The sequence below is a fragment of the Bos indicus x Bos taurus genome, chromosome 21 (genome assembly GCF_003369695.1).
Source record: "Bos indicus x Bos taurus breed Angus x Brahman F1 hybrid chromosome 21, Bos_hybrid_MaternalHap_v2.0, whole genome shotgun sequence".
NCBI classification, from domain to species: domain Eukaryota; kingdom Metazoa; phylum Chordata; class Mammalia; order Artiodactyla; family Bovidae; genus Bos; species Bos indicus x Bos taurus.
Genome location: NC_040096.1, coordinates 10,576,583 through 10,591,547, shown reverse-complemented (window position 1 = coordinate 10,591,547; position 14,965 = coordinate 10,576,583). Strand labels below are relative to the sequence as shown.

Below are 14,965 nucleotides of genomic sequence, written 5' to 3'. Positions count from 1 at the left end.
ACAGTCAGACCATTGAAAAGTTAAATGAATTGCACTTGGAAATACATTTAGATGGCAGCTTCTAGGTTCCCTGATGATCTTTCTGATAGATTTTTCATGTCATCTTGTTTTCCTCATTCACTTTGAGCTATTAAGGTGCCTAACTAGAACTTTGGATGCATGCATGTGTGCTAAGTAGCTCCAGACATGTTTGATACTTTGTGACCCCTTAGACTGTGGCCCACCAGGCTCCTCTGTTCGTGGGATTTTCCTGGTAAGAATCCTGGAGTGGGTTCTCATGCCCTTCTCCAGGAACTAGAACTTTGGGTCTGTGTAACTCCTGACATGTGAATGGAAAATGATATTCTTCATCTAAAGATACAGATATCTTGAGGGATTGATGCTTTATGGGTCTGCTATGAAAAGGTTGAAACTACATGGCTTTATGATCCAGCAATCCCGCTGCTGGGCATACATACTGAGGAAACCAGAAGGGAAAGAGACATGTGTACCCCAATGTTCATCGCAGCACTGTTTATTATAGCCAGGACATGGAAGCAACCTAGATGTCCATCAGCAGATGAATGGATAAGAAAGCAGTGGTACATATACACAATGGAGTATTACTCAGCCATTAAAAAGAATACATTTGAATCAGTTCTAATGAGGTGGATGAAACTGGAGCCTATTATACAGAGTGAAGTAAGCCAGAAAGAAAAACACCAATACAGTATAGTAATGCATATATATGGGATTTAGAAAGATGGTAACAATAACCCTGTGTACGAGACAGCAAAAGAGACACTGTTGTATAGAACAGTCTTATGGACTCTGTGGGAGAGGGAGAGGGTGGGAAGATTTGGGAGAATGGCACTGAAACCTGTATAATATCATGTATGAAACGAGTTGCCAGTCCAGGTTCGATGCACGATACTGGATGCTTGGGGCTGGTGCACTGGGACGACCCAGAGGGAGCGTATGGGGAGGGAGGAGGGAGGAGGGTTCAGGATGGGGGGAACACACGTATACCTGTGGCGGACTCATTTCGATATTTGGCAAAACTAATACAATATTGTAAAGTTTAAAAATAAAATAAAATTAAAAGAAATTACATGGCTATATCTAGTTTATTAGCAGCAAATTAAGTTACAAAATGTCACATGTTAATTGTAATTAGTAAAAAAAATGAAAAAGCTATGAAAAAAAATTTTTTTTTAGCAATTTCCTTTCTAATCAACTCCCCTCCATGGTTTTCAAATTGTATACATGAATTCTCTGATGCTTGTCTTTGAAGGATGGAACCTATTTCCCAGAAGTGACAAAGAACTGCTTTGGAAATTAGGTAATAAAAAGTAATGGTGGCTTCTGATTTGGGTGCAGGCTCTCTCTCTTTTGGATCTCTGGCTCTGGGAAGCCTAACAAAAAGGTCCACAGGAGTAGGAACTGAAGTCTCTGCCAAGAGCCAGTGAAGCACTGAGCCTGCCAACAAGTAGGAGAGTGAACTTGGAGCCAGAGTCTGCAGCTCCAGTCAGTCTTAAGATGACCTGAGCTCCAGCCAATAGCTAGACTGCATCCTCACAAGAGATCCAGAAGCAAAACCACTTCACTAAGCTGTTCTCAGATTCCTGAGTCTCAGAAACTGTGTGAGATCACAAGTGTTTGTGCAGCTTGCCAAGTTTGGGGCTAATTTTGTACAACAATAGATAGCTTGTACGTCACTCAGAAGTAACTTGCACAGTGTCTGGTGCTGTCTAGGAGGCTAAAAAATATTTGTGGAGTGCATGAATTAAAATGAATAAATGAAAAGTTGAATTTAGATCCTTCCCTAGCAGTCCCTACTATTTAACAACCTTTTAACTAGCTTCAGAGTGTTTCTAGGAAAGGGTCTCTTCAGTTATTAAAAGTTCAGTCATTCAACAAATATTCATGGCTGTTTGTCAATGAACAACTCTTCCACTGTGGAATATTGTGAGCCCACTGGAGCATCTGCCAAGCTTTTAAAAAGAAGTAGTTATGGAAGCTCTCTCTGTTTAAAGCAGTTGAAAACTAGGTTTGGGGTTGGGGAGACACAAGTCACCAAGAAAAGTGAAGGATTAGGAGAAGGACAAAATTTCTCTCTACACTGACAAACTCAAGGTATTCATAGGTGAGAATGAGACCATCACTGAATCGAGGGATATAAATAGTGTGAGACGTTCAACAGTGAGTGTGGACAGTGAGGGGGAACGTGGCCTCTCATCCTTTCTGGGGTGTGATGTGTGCCCTGAGCAGCTGCCTTTTGGGTCAGATCATCTGGCTCAGAACCCCACCTATTCCATTTACCAGTTGTGAGAACTTAAGGAACTCATTTAATCCTTTGAAATCTCATCCACACATTAAGCAAGCAAAGAGTATGATGCACGATTTTAAAACAGATGAAACTGGTGAAAGGTTTAGTCCACTTCCTGGAATGTAGTAAATCCTTTAAAAATTGTTATTTCCTTTCCTTACGACGAATTGTCGTGTCTCCTACGCGGTTAGCCACTTGACTGCACACATGAACCTCCCTATGAGGTTCTTTACCATGTGTGACATGTTGAGATCATCTGAAAATACGGAGTCACAGAGTATAATTGGGACATGGTTGGATTCATCTGCTGTTCTAGGAGGAGCCTGGTAAGATGAGATAAAGGGAGCATGGACACGTCTACAGTCTTTGAGGATGGACACTGTGGAAGATGCTGAACACTCATGCTACTGTGCTTTCTGCTCCATGTGGCTTTCTGCTTAGGTGTTCTTTCTTCTTAGGTTCTAGCTTTTGACTGGCTTGAAGAGACCAGATGCATTTGGAGGCTCCTCCTGCACCATCAGTGTGACCTTGATGGTTGGTCTTGCATATCTCTAAGGGCTAACTCTGAGGTTTGAGCTACCTGGGCCATTGCAGAAATAGTTCAGCCAGAAGATTTCAAGGCTGTTTACTGAGAGACAAGTGAAGAAGTGGTTCACTCACCGCTGGCTGCGTCACCTCGTCTTGGCCATGCTTGATATTGTATGCGTTTGCGTGCGTATTCTCTTCTCCTTTTCTCTTTATCTTGTTAAGTTTTGTCACTTGGCCACTTCCTTCTTCTGGTCTCACCCGTCCCTATAATCTGCCTCAATTTCCCCCTTCTCTCCTCTCCTTCTCTCTCCTCCTACTCCGGGAGGAGAGAAGAAAACCCAGAATGGGCCTGGAGCTATGCTGCTTCCTCCCTTGCTTTTCTTCTTACTCACGTTGTGTGATTTCATTGTAGAGGCACTTTGGAGTTTGCCCAGCAAGTGAGTTCATAGGTAGATCCCACTAGAACATTGGGACCCATCTGCAAATAAATATGACAAACAAATTAAATGTAACATCTAATGATATTAAAGCTACATTTCTGTTCTGTTCACTATTTTTTGTTTGTTTTTTTTGTTCTGTTCGCTTTTGTATTAACGTGTCTTCCAAGTTTGACTCCCATTTGTTTTTGATATTTAGTAAGATAAAACACACCTTTTAACTTTTTAAAAGTCCTGGTGGGAGGAATTGGAAAGCATAATCGAGAAAATTCTGTAGAATGCCCCCTCCTAGGGGCAGAGAAACTCCATGGAGCTTTTCCTTATCTTTATATCTCTATCTCTCCTTGCAACTTATAAAGAAAAATATCCTAGTAGATCTGTGGGATTCATTGCTTCTTTTTGCTCTAAATCCATTATCTCAGCATAGAAAACATATTGCATGGCAATTGTATCAATAAGAGTTTAGAGAAAACATGGAAATTATTTTATTTGTAAGGATAAACTAGATTATGCTGCTGTAACAAATTAGCAGTAGAGTATTAGTGATTTAACAGAATGAAGGTTTTTTTTTTTCTACATATCAGTGGCAGGTTGGCAAGGGGATTCTGTTCCATGTGCCTGCACAGAGCCCAAGATGAGGGCGGCCCTACTATCTGTTACTGGACCACCCTGAATTAATCCCTGGAGAGGGGAATGGCTACCCACTCCAGTGTTCTTGCCTGGAGAATTCCACAGACAGGAGTCTGGTGGGTTATGGTCCATGGGATCGTAAAGAATTGGACACCACTGAGCGACTAATGCTTTCACTTGAATTAATGGCGTCCTCTGTGGCTGCAGCAGGGGAAGAAAGTACTCAAAGGCTTCATGACCAGAAGCAGCATTGGTCTTTCTTCTCATACCCTGTTGGCCAGAACTAGTCATCTGGCTAAGCATAACTGCCAGGAGTCTAGAAAGTACAGTCTTTTGTGTGGTTGGAAAGCAGCGGAAAGCCAGATACTGGTGAGTGCCCGTGTTGTCTCCCACATTACAAATTTAATCCCTTCAGGAAAACCAAGGGCTAGAAGGGGCTGTGTGCTAGGCCACAAAATAAGCCAGTGACAGAGTCAGTACTAGAACTCAGGTCTTTGGGTACCAGCTATTATTTCTGCGGTTATTTTTGCAGCAGTTAACCCCTTCCTCTCTGGGAAATGATGGCACACGGATAGGTGGCAGTAGTGGTAAAGAACCTGCCTGCCAACGTAGGAGACGCGGGTTCGATCCCTGGGTCAGGAAGATCCCCTGGAGGAGGGGAATTCCATGGACAGAGGAGCCTGGTGGATGACAGTTCATGGGGTAGCAAAGATTTGGACATGACTGAAGTGACAGCACATAGCATATGCAGAATAAATCATCAGGTGTGAATGAAGAATGATGACCTTGCTGTGATCTTTAAATTATCCTTTTCAATCATATGCCAGGCAAAGTTTATTTTCTTCTTGTGGCTTAGAGGAGTTCCAGGCCATATCTCACTAGTAGAGAGTTTTCTTTTTCTTACTTAAGCAAAAGCTACTTTTTTTTTTTTTTACACTCAAGTAGTAACAATATTCTGTATGTACTTAGACAGAAACTTCTGAAGTCATTTTCAGGTATCTTTTCTCAAGTGCTTTACACATAATGTATGAGAAATAAGGAGGTTGCATGTCACTGACTTAATTTTACAGGTACCCAAGGCGATGAGAATATGCATACAAGCTCACACAGCCAGTTAGTGGTGACCCTGGGACTAAAATTCAAAGCTGTGATTTTCAAAACTGGTACTGAAGCACAAGCTGGTTTGCTTCCATTCTTTTTCCTAGCATTGTGGTGTAAAATAAATAGTTAGGTTACTTTCTCCAAGCTTCAGCAGCTTTTCCGTGGTAGGGGGAGGAGCATAATTTGACTCTTAACCTTGGATGCTTTTGCTAGATTCTTATGTTGAGAAAAATATAACACACTTTGACATGTGGAGGGTGTTACATTGAGGCTCAACTTATGTCTCCAATACTCTTCTGAAATACAAAAATTTTTTTTTTGCTCTTTATGTTTTCCTTAGTTGGGAATAATAATATAACTAAGACATGGGATTAAAAGTATGCCTCTCAAATTCCATATACTATACGCATGTTTGCTGTTACTTATTACTCAATATTCTGTGATAATCAAGAGCAAAGAGGAATATGAAACAAACGGAGTAAACTCAGCTCTACAATTTCTCTTTCTATATCTACTTTCTATTCCTTAGAAGCTATCAGAGTACTGATAGACAGTATATGTCATACGTAGAAACTTTGTACAACTGATACATCTCCTTGGGCTAATGGTCGCAATTAATAGAACCTTGGGCTAATGGTTGCAACTAATAGAAATAATAATGCTTGCTTCCAGTTGCAGCTAATAGAACCAGGGTAGAAACTGGCTTGATCAAAAAAAGAATATATTACCTTTGGTAATGGAAAAGAAGAGGGAAAAGCTAAGTGTGCAAATAATACCCCTAGGAAATTATTTTTTTATCTTTTGGTTCTGCTTTGTATTGATGTCATTCTCAAGTAGGTTCTTTTCAAGTGGCAGCAAAGATGGCCACTAGTACCTCAAAGATTATAGCTTTGTAATTTAGCTTTTTTTTTTTCTTGGTAGTTGTTGCATCAAACATTTCAGGGTTAATAACCATAGGTTTGATTGGGTCTCATGCCCAGCTTTGGAAAAGTCACCATTGTTTTGATTGATCAGGTCTCAGTTATCATTCAACTGCTGGACCCAGTGGGTGGAGTCAGCTCTATTTAAACCTTAAGCACTGAGATACAGAAAAGAGGTGGTATCTTAACAGAAAATCCACCTTCTATTACATAAAGAAAGAATGGATGCTGGGCAGAGAAAAATTACAGATATCTATTGCAGTTCTCAACTATATTCTCAAGTACTCAACAAATGTAGGAGAGAAAAATAGATGATTACCACCATGGGTGTTATTTTATGTTGAAAGCAAAGAGAGCTAGGATGCTAAGGACAGGTGGAAAAATCTGACAGATGAAGTCAGATCTCAAGTTACCTTCTTCTCTTTAACACTACAGTTTCCCAGAGCTTTACACATGTAATAGAAGTTGATAATAATTTTCACAATTTTTTAATAGAAAAATATATTGGGGGGGGGTCTATAAGCTATAAAACAAAATTTTTAAAGTTTGTAAATGATCAGTCTTCTCCAGGTAAATAAACATGGAGATGCTAGTCTATTCTTTAGATAAGATCACGTTTCAATCCCCAGGATCCCTGTTATTCAATTGGATTTACCTTTGCTTAATTTGTAAGCAGCTCTGATCCCAAGTACAACTGCCTTCAGAAGAGGAACCTTATCTTTGATGTTCTAACTTTCAAAAAATGCCAATTACTGGTGCCTCAAGCCTGGAGTGCAGTCATGGGACAACCAGTTCCTTCTACAAATCATGTCCACTTATCTCTGTGGGCTAAGACCATCCTTTTCATCTGCTTGTCATATCTGGTTTTGGTGGAACTCATTTGCAACCCTCATACATAAAATATTCCCTAAATACCAACTAAATCAATACAAATCCATCAACAGGCTATGCTTGTAAATAAACTATCAACTGATGCTTGTATAGCACACCCCCGCTTCCCAAGTTCTTGCACATAAACCATCTCACTTGATCATCATGAGAGCTCTGGAAGGCAGGAAGGACAGATAAGAGTATTACTTCTCTCCTGTCAAAACTAATGAAACAGAGACTCAGTGATCTGCTCAAACTGATGACTACTGTGAGTTTTTGGAGTCCAGACCTCAGGTTTTTCTCACTACATCTTGCATCTGAATTTGGGTGAAGGCTGTAGTGTTCACTGGAAGGTTCAAGAAAAAACTCAGGAGTCAAATGAACAAGGGTTTTAAGACTGACCGCTGATTGTTAGTTGTATGACTTTGGGCAAGTTTCTTTATCATTTAGCCTCAAATTATTCAACTGTATTGTTTTAACCATTGCATACCTCATAGGATTCTTGTGATAGAATAATACATGGACAGTGCTTAGCAAAGGCTCTGTATGTAAATTCATGCTTCAATAGTCTAGGTATTGTTCTCATCATATATCTCTAAGCACTTACTTAACCTTCATTCACAAAGAGAAATAAAGATTTGAATCATTCATGTGGATTGCTCCACGCTTATGTCTCTATTAACTACATCTTTTAGGTATGGGTAAAACGTGAGAGCAAATTGCCTGAATCAGTCTTTTACCTCACCATGCTTGCATCTAATTGCTTGATCTATCTTTTTTGCATTTCTGATCATCCACTATAAAGCCAAGTGTTTGTTATTTGTACTCAATAGATTATAAGGTTAATACTATCCTGCATATTCTAGGAGATAAGTATAAATTCTGCAATATGATTAAACAGTTTAGACTAACGTAAACAACACTACCACCCATTGGAGTCCTGTTTTTCAGACTAAACAAACCTCAAAGAAAGTTATTTCTCCCCTGTTACTTTGTTGTGAACTTTTCCCAATTCAGGCTGCATTATAGATTTTCCCAGTGTTTGTTTTATAAAAGGTAGGCCAATTATTTCCATGAAGCCCCAGCATGGTTCTTCTGTAACACTGGCTTTGAATATGATAGCCAAAACATCCATTTCTTTTGAGCAGAGCCTCATCAGTGAGTGATTTTGTAGAGTAAATGCAAAGGGAAATAGGAAGCATGTTCCTGAAAAGGGGCAGGCTTTCCTGTTGGTCTTGATGCTTTCTGTGGCCTCAGTGTGTCAGAACTGGAGCTCAGCGACGAGGAGCACTGCTCCATGGCGGATCCAACTATCTGCCAAGGCGAGTTTCTAGTGTAATGGTGGAGGCAGAGAGTCAGCAGAAAATAAGAAGTGGTGACTAAAAGAGGGGGGCTATGAGCATGTGGACGGGAGCACCGAGCATAGACTTGGCATGGGGGCGATTCTCCAGGATGATGACATCCAAGGAGAGGGCTGGAGGATGAGTGTGAATCAGCCACATCAGGATTTGGTGGGGGAGAAAAGAGGCAACTATTCTGGGCTCAGAGGAGATGCAAGGACTGTGAGGAGTGAGCAAATTTAGCAGGATTAAGGAGCTCAGAATTTAAGGAGCAAGCCGGCTTCCATGGTGGCTCAGAGGGTAAAGCATCTGCCTGCAATGCAGGAGACCCAGGTTCAATCCCAGTGTCAGGAAGATCCTCCGGAGAAGGGGATGGCAACCCATTCCAGTATTCTTGCCTGGAGAATTCCATAGACAGAGGAGCTTGGCAAGCTACGGTCCATGGTGTCACAAAGAGTCAGACAGGACTGAGTGATTGATACTTTCACTTTTCACACTGGCAGGAGAGAAGGCAGAAAAAAGGGTAGGGACCAGAATGAGGAGAGAGTGTAACCTTGGAAATTTCTCCCATTCCTACACCCAACTCCACAAAGGAAGAAATGACCTCTGATGTCCCATTCTCTCCCAGGGGAAAGATTAGTGAAGTCAAAGTCGCTCAGTCATGTCCGACTCTTTGCGACCCCATGGACCATAGTCCATGGAATTCTCCAGGCCAGAATACTGGAGTGGGCAGCCTTTCCCTTCTCCAGGGGATCTTCCCAACCCGGGGATCAAACCCTGGTCTCCCACATGGCAGGAGGATTCTTTTCTCAGCTGAGCCAAAGGGGAAACAGGGGAAAGATGATTCCCTTTAAAGCCCAGATTTTCAAGGGATTGAAAGAAAATTACAATGACTGGGCACTCTGATATACCAGGCACAGTTTTAGTTACTTTGCATCGATTTAAACAATCCTGTGGCATAGGCAGTACTGTTGTACCCGTGTTATAGAGAAGGATATTGAGACAAGGGGAGGGATATGACCTGCCCAAGGCACTCAGCGGATGGCTTCCTTGGGACTGAACCTGAGGGAGGCTGGCTCTAGGGAATGTCCCCTCCACAAGGAGTGCTTGGAGCAGGAAGCTGTCCCGTGAGCCGATTCAGGAATTCCTCTAGAGCTTCCAACAGTGCCATGGCAACTATAGAAAACTCTCCTGAAATTCATATATGGCATTTACTCTTTCATTGTTGAAACTTTGGGGCAGGATAATGTTTTAATAAGACATGGTTATGAAAATAATGATGTTCTTAAGCTCAACTTATAACTACCATTGCAAGTTATGGAGGTTTATCATGAAAGAACTTCCAGACACCTTTTATCTTTACTTCTTTTTTTTTTTTTTTAACATGAGTAATGAAACTAGACAGGTCACTGTCCGTTAAAGTCAGTAACATTTCCTGGTTTCCAGGAGGTGACAACAATGACTCTTCTTTGCCTTTTCAGCACGGCTACATTTTGTTGAAATTCAAGATCTGCTTTTAGTATGACTTATTCAGGATTTTATTTTACTTTGCAATTTTTATCACAATTTCACTCTCTCTCTCTCTTTTTTTTTTTGTAGATTGTATTACCCTCTTTTGTCCCCAAATGAAAATGCAGGCTCCAGCCATACTTCCAACAATGGTTTTTTGGGTGTCTTGTTCAGAAGTTCATATGTTAGGGTGAATACGACTTTTGATACATCGGTTGTAGCAAAATGTGAAATTCTAGAAAATACATTACAATTTCAAGAAAAAAAAGTTTAAAAAGTGGAGCAAATTCCATAAAAAAAGAAGCTAATTTTAAACTGAGATGCCTTTATCCAGGGGTTTGTTACTGATCTGCTACAGGACAACCTCAGAATTAACATTGCCTTGCTAACATTTCTAGTGTATGTATAACTTCTGACTAAACTCTATGCTCTATTGGGAAAAAGAAAGTCATGCTTGCTAACTGTTTTCAAACTTAGCAGATTTACTCTGAGAGTACTAGTCAAGCAAATCAGATTCAAAAACAAAAGCATCATGTCGTATTTATAGTATCACAAAAATGTTTTTATGAAAAATATTTTAGGAATATCTATAATTATTTCCTGGAATAGTTTTTTTCTTTTTCATTGTTTAATTTTTGGTCCCTGTCAACAAACATTTGTCATATTAGATCAGGTCATTTGAGCTTTGCATCCTATTTCGACATTTCTTCTAGGACATGTGAGCATGGGCAAACAGTTTTTAATTATCCTGATCAAGTGTGGGGGACATCTTTTTGCTGACCCCACTTGTAATCAACTGTGATCTTCCAGAAGCAGGCGAATTGATTGCTTTTATCTTCCCCAACTAGTCAGAAGAGTGGGTCATATATTATTCTACCCTTTGGAAAAATGCAACCCAGTGATTGATTTTATGACTGCCGCTGGCAGCAAATTCCTCAGAATGAATTCTACTAGGTGAAGAAGTATTTCCTCTAACTTGCTTTAAATTTCCTTAGCATAAACTTCTCCGAGTGGCCCAGTCTCTTATGGGACAATGTAATAAGGATCTATCAGTTTTACTGCCCAGTACCTATCTTTAATGCCTAAGTAAATCTCTCTTATTTTCTAGCCCTGACTCTGTAATTGTAACTTTCGAAATCTCTCGTCATGGGTGAATCTACCCTGCACTCAATTTCTTGCCCTGCTCTGGAGCACTGCCATCCCTAAACTACATACTTGCAGGTGAGAAAGTGAGAAATAGAGACAGTGACGCAGATGAACATGTATGACTCTCCTCCATAATGCTGTGGTACTGTGCTCTTTCATATCTATCTTCTCTGCACACAAAAAAAGGGAAATTCATGGAAGACAACAAAAAGTTGCTTTGAAAAATTTTTATCTAGTTCATATCCACATACAGTGCAATATTCTCTTTTATAGCGTTATACACCCTGGGATTTTTTTTTATCCTATAAAGAATGATCTAAAGGGGCTTCGACACATCTTTGTTCTAATTTCTACATCCCATGGTGGCGGGGGGGCGGGGAGGTCAAGCCTTCTTTTTATTTAAAACACTAGGCATCTATTTCTTTAAATAAATGGAGATTTCAAGTATTAGTCACTCGTGAAATCAAATGATAATACAATATCTAACTATTCAAACTCCACATTTTTCTCTAGATTTTTGCCAGGATACACCTCATCTTCACCTGCACCCCCAAATAATATTATTTCTAGTGTCTTAGTTTTGTAATGCCACTATCAAATTGGACTTACCTGATGACAAGAAAACTTGTGTAAGACTTTCAAACCTTAAGTGAAAAAACTGTATCTTAACAAAATATGTTTTGTCATTTATTTACTGAGGTGTATATGAGAGAGACAAGATGCTTTGTGCTTGTTGAATAAATTGGCTTTGAAATTGTATGTTTAGATCATGGAGGCAGGACCCAGAAGGACCAAAAAAACCCCACATCAAATTGGAGTACATACTGAGGCAAGGATGATTTTACTTTTGCTTTACTTAATGGTGTTTCCATGATGAGAATATGACAGAGGAGGAAGAGGAAAAAGACAAGGGGGGAGGCTGTTAGCAGGAGATATGACAAACCAGGAATGCCCCTGCAGTGGTGCTGTTTTGCCCCTTCTCTCACATTCTTCCCTCCCTCCTTCCTTCCTTCCCTCTCTTTGTCTCTCTCTCTCTTTTCCTATCGTCTCTCTCTTTTATTTCCATCAAAGATTATTGAGCACCTACCACATGTACTCATGGTCCTGGGTTCTGGGATACAATAGTAAAACAGAAATAGTGTCTGAACTCAGAGCAGGAAAACTGCACTCAAGAAGCAATTGCATGAAGTGCCTGAGAGGTCATCGTCCAGGAATCGGGAGCATGGGTAAAGAGCCACTGTCCGAGATGTGAAGACTTGCTCTGGGGAGCTGTGTTCAAACTGATGCTCAAGGGATGCGCAGGAGCGAGCCTGAAGAAGATGGAGTTAGGAAGAGAAAAGGTCATCTGTAAAACAGACGGAGCTCGTGGCAGACAAGCTGAGGGAAGTCCGGGTGGGCAGGAGGGCTGGGTTGCTGCAGGGCAGGGTTCCAGGGAAGAGTTCACTGGTGAAGAAGGACACCAGGGCTCGGGGGAGGGGGGCCAGCTACTGCTTTGGAAACAAAACTAAAACAGTACCTGGGAAGCTATTTGGGGTAAAGAAAGTGTTCTTTCCCCTAAATCTCATCAAGATTAGTTTGAGTTCAAATAATTACAATAAAGTCTTTGAAGTAGCTTTGGAACTTCAGAAAAGAGGACATTAGACATTCAAGAATATACCAAACATTTATATCCATGCATCCCCCTCCCTAGAAAGGGACCACAATATGGGATATGGGGAGCCTGGCAGACTAGCTGGGTGTAATGGCCTTTACTCTCTCTGGAAACTAACAGAGGCTCACCTGGGGCAGAGAGATTTTTTTTTTTTTTTCTTTAAGAGCACTCCTTTCAGCATCAGGCACATACAGCTGAGAGATACCACAGAAAACACCTTTCCAGGTATGTAGTACTTTTCATTCTAACTTGCAAACTTTTTTTTTTTTTTTGCTGGTAAAAGCCACAACTGTCATAAAAATTGATGTTTTTGCTTTCCTACGCAGGGGGAGTATCAGTCTGTTGATGAGTGGAAATTAACGATCAGAGTCAGGAGCACATTTGAGTCATCTCTAATGAGGCGGATAAGCCTAGAGCCTATCATACAGGGTGATGTTAAGTCAGAAAGAGAAAGACCAATATTGTATATTAACACATATCTATGAAACACATCTAGAAAAATGGCACTGATGATCCAACTTGCAAGGCAGCAATGGAGATGCAGACATAAAGGACAGATTTTTGGACACAGTGGGGGAGGGGGAGGGTGGGATGATTTGCGAGAGCAGCACTGAAATGTATGCATGACCATATGTAAAATAGAGAGCCAGTGGGAGTTTGCTGGGAGCCCAAAGCCTGTGCTCCGTGAAAACCTAGAGGCATGGGGTGGGGAGGGAGGTGGGAGGGAGGCTCCAGAGGGGCGGGAACATGTACACACCTATGGCTGCTTCATGTTGACATGGGGCAGAAGCCATGGCAGTATTGTAATCATCCTCCAATTAAAGATAAAGTTTAAAAAATAAAGGTCAGAGTCAAGATCCCCCTGCCCATCCTCCTACTGGTGCAAAAAATAATTGCCCTGACTGCACCTGAAGATTAAAGGCCCTGTGCAACTCCATCCGTCCATCCATGTCTCCACGACTGACAGGAGACAAGGGCCATTCAGCTGCAAGGAAAAAGACACCTTGCTAGACTGGGCCTCCTGGGAGCCCAGCACAGTTCTGCCATGTGGAGCTGTGACTTGCTGGACATCAGGAAGGCCATCTGAGCCCCCATCCTCTTCCACATACTCTTCACGAATGAGCTCAACATCTCGGTTTACCGACCTGCTTATCTACCTTAGTCGATGCCCTGATTTTGTTTTTGTTTGGCCTAATGAAGGCAAGTGGTTAGGAGAGATATCTAAGATATAGGTTCTAGTCTGCTGATGTAAGACTATATTCTGAAATTTGGTTTGGAGAGTCAATGTAGGGTCCTAGACCACCATTCAGTTTCTGACCTTAATATGCTTTTATACCAAAAATATTAAACATTGATGCAGAAGTTATATGCCAAATCATTAAAGAGGCATGACTCATCCATGTTCTCACTGAAGCTGACAAATACTTTGGGTACAGAGACAAGCAGAATGGGACCAGGATCAACCATGGTCCTAAATGGGATCAACCATGTTTTAGGTTAATACAGTGTTTAAACATTTGGAACCCTGTTTTCCTCAAAGGATATTTAGGAAAAAAACCTCTTTTGCTTAGACATATTTAATGCAGTTAGTTGATATTTAAATTTTAACTTACAAGGGATTTTAAACTGAAATTTTAAATAAATAAAACTGAAATTGTTTTATACTATACTAATACTAGCTATAATACTCTACTATACTTATGATTCTAATACTATACTAATGGGCTTCCCTGGTGACTCAAATGGTAAAGAATCTGCCTGCAGTGCAGGAGATCCAGGTTTGATCTCTGGATTGGGAAGATCCCCTGGAGAAGGGAACAGCAACCTACCGCAGTATTCTTGCCTGGAGAATTCCATGGACAGAGGAGCCTGGGCGGGGGCAGGGGAGGGTGTTCAGTCCATGGGGTCGCAAAGAGTCAGACAAGACTGAGCGACTAACACTTTCACTTTTCATACTATATCTATATCTATCTATCTACCTATATTTGGGGGAGAAGGAGAATAGGGGTCAGGATTATGTGTGTGTTAATTCAGATTCAAAGAGGCTAATCTGATATTTTGAAAGACTATGTCCAATTTCATCACTAACTGGACAGGCACATTTGTTAAATACCCCTTTGTGAGGCAGGAACATTACTATGTCCCTTGGATCCCAGAACACTCCTAGAACTTTTTCCTGTATCTTCTATAGAGAAGGAACTCAAAACACACTTGCGGAACTGAATTAAATAATGGAGCAGCACAGCTGGTGGCATCTAAGGATGCTGAAATGCTCAGCTTGTGAGTCCACGCCTGAACCCTGCTACTACTAACTTCTTTCCTGCCTGTTTCCTGTTCCAGATAGAAAGGTGTCCATAACTGGGGTAGTTGACTCAAAATAGCAATGATGACAACAATAGTGTGGTAACGACCTAGATTGAGCACTCACTATGCATCAGAGACCTGGCCACCCACTGTGATTTTCTGTGATCCTTACAGCAGCTGGAGGAGGTACGTTGCTATTATTATTTCTGTTTCACAACCAA

At 41.0% G+C, this 14,965-nt stretch overlaps 1 long non-coding RNA gene across 9 annotated transcripts in view; it reads left to right on the top strand.

The window, feature by feature from the left end:
• Positions 1-14,965, top strand: part of LOC113879560 — a 37,703-nt gene that overhangs the window by 21,822 nt on the left and 916 nt on the right. The window contains exons 2-3 of one of the 9 annotated variants that reach the window (XR_003507383.1): positions 10,752-10,864; positions 14,785-14,930. This is a non-coding gene — a long non-coding RNA (uncharacterized LOC113879560). Of the gene's footprint in view, positions 1-2,266; positions 3,020-10,751; positions 10,865-11,210; positions 12,666-14,371; positions 14,931-14,965 lie in introns of those variants that run through there. The other 8 variants (XR_003507381.1, XR_003507385.1, XR_003507387.1 and 5 more) reach the window with 8 other exon arrangements.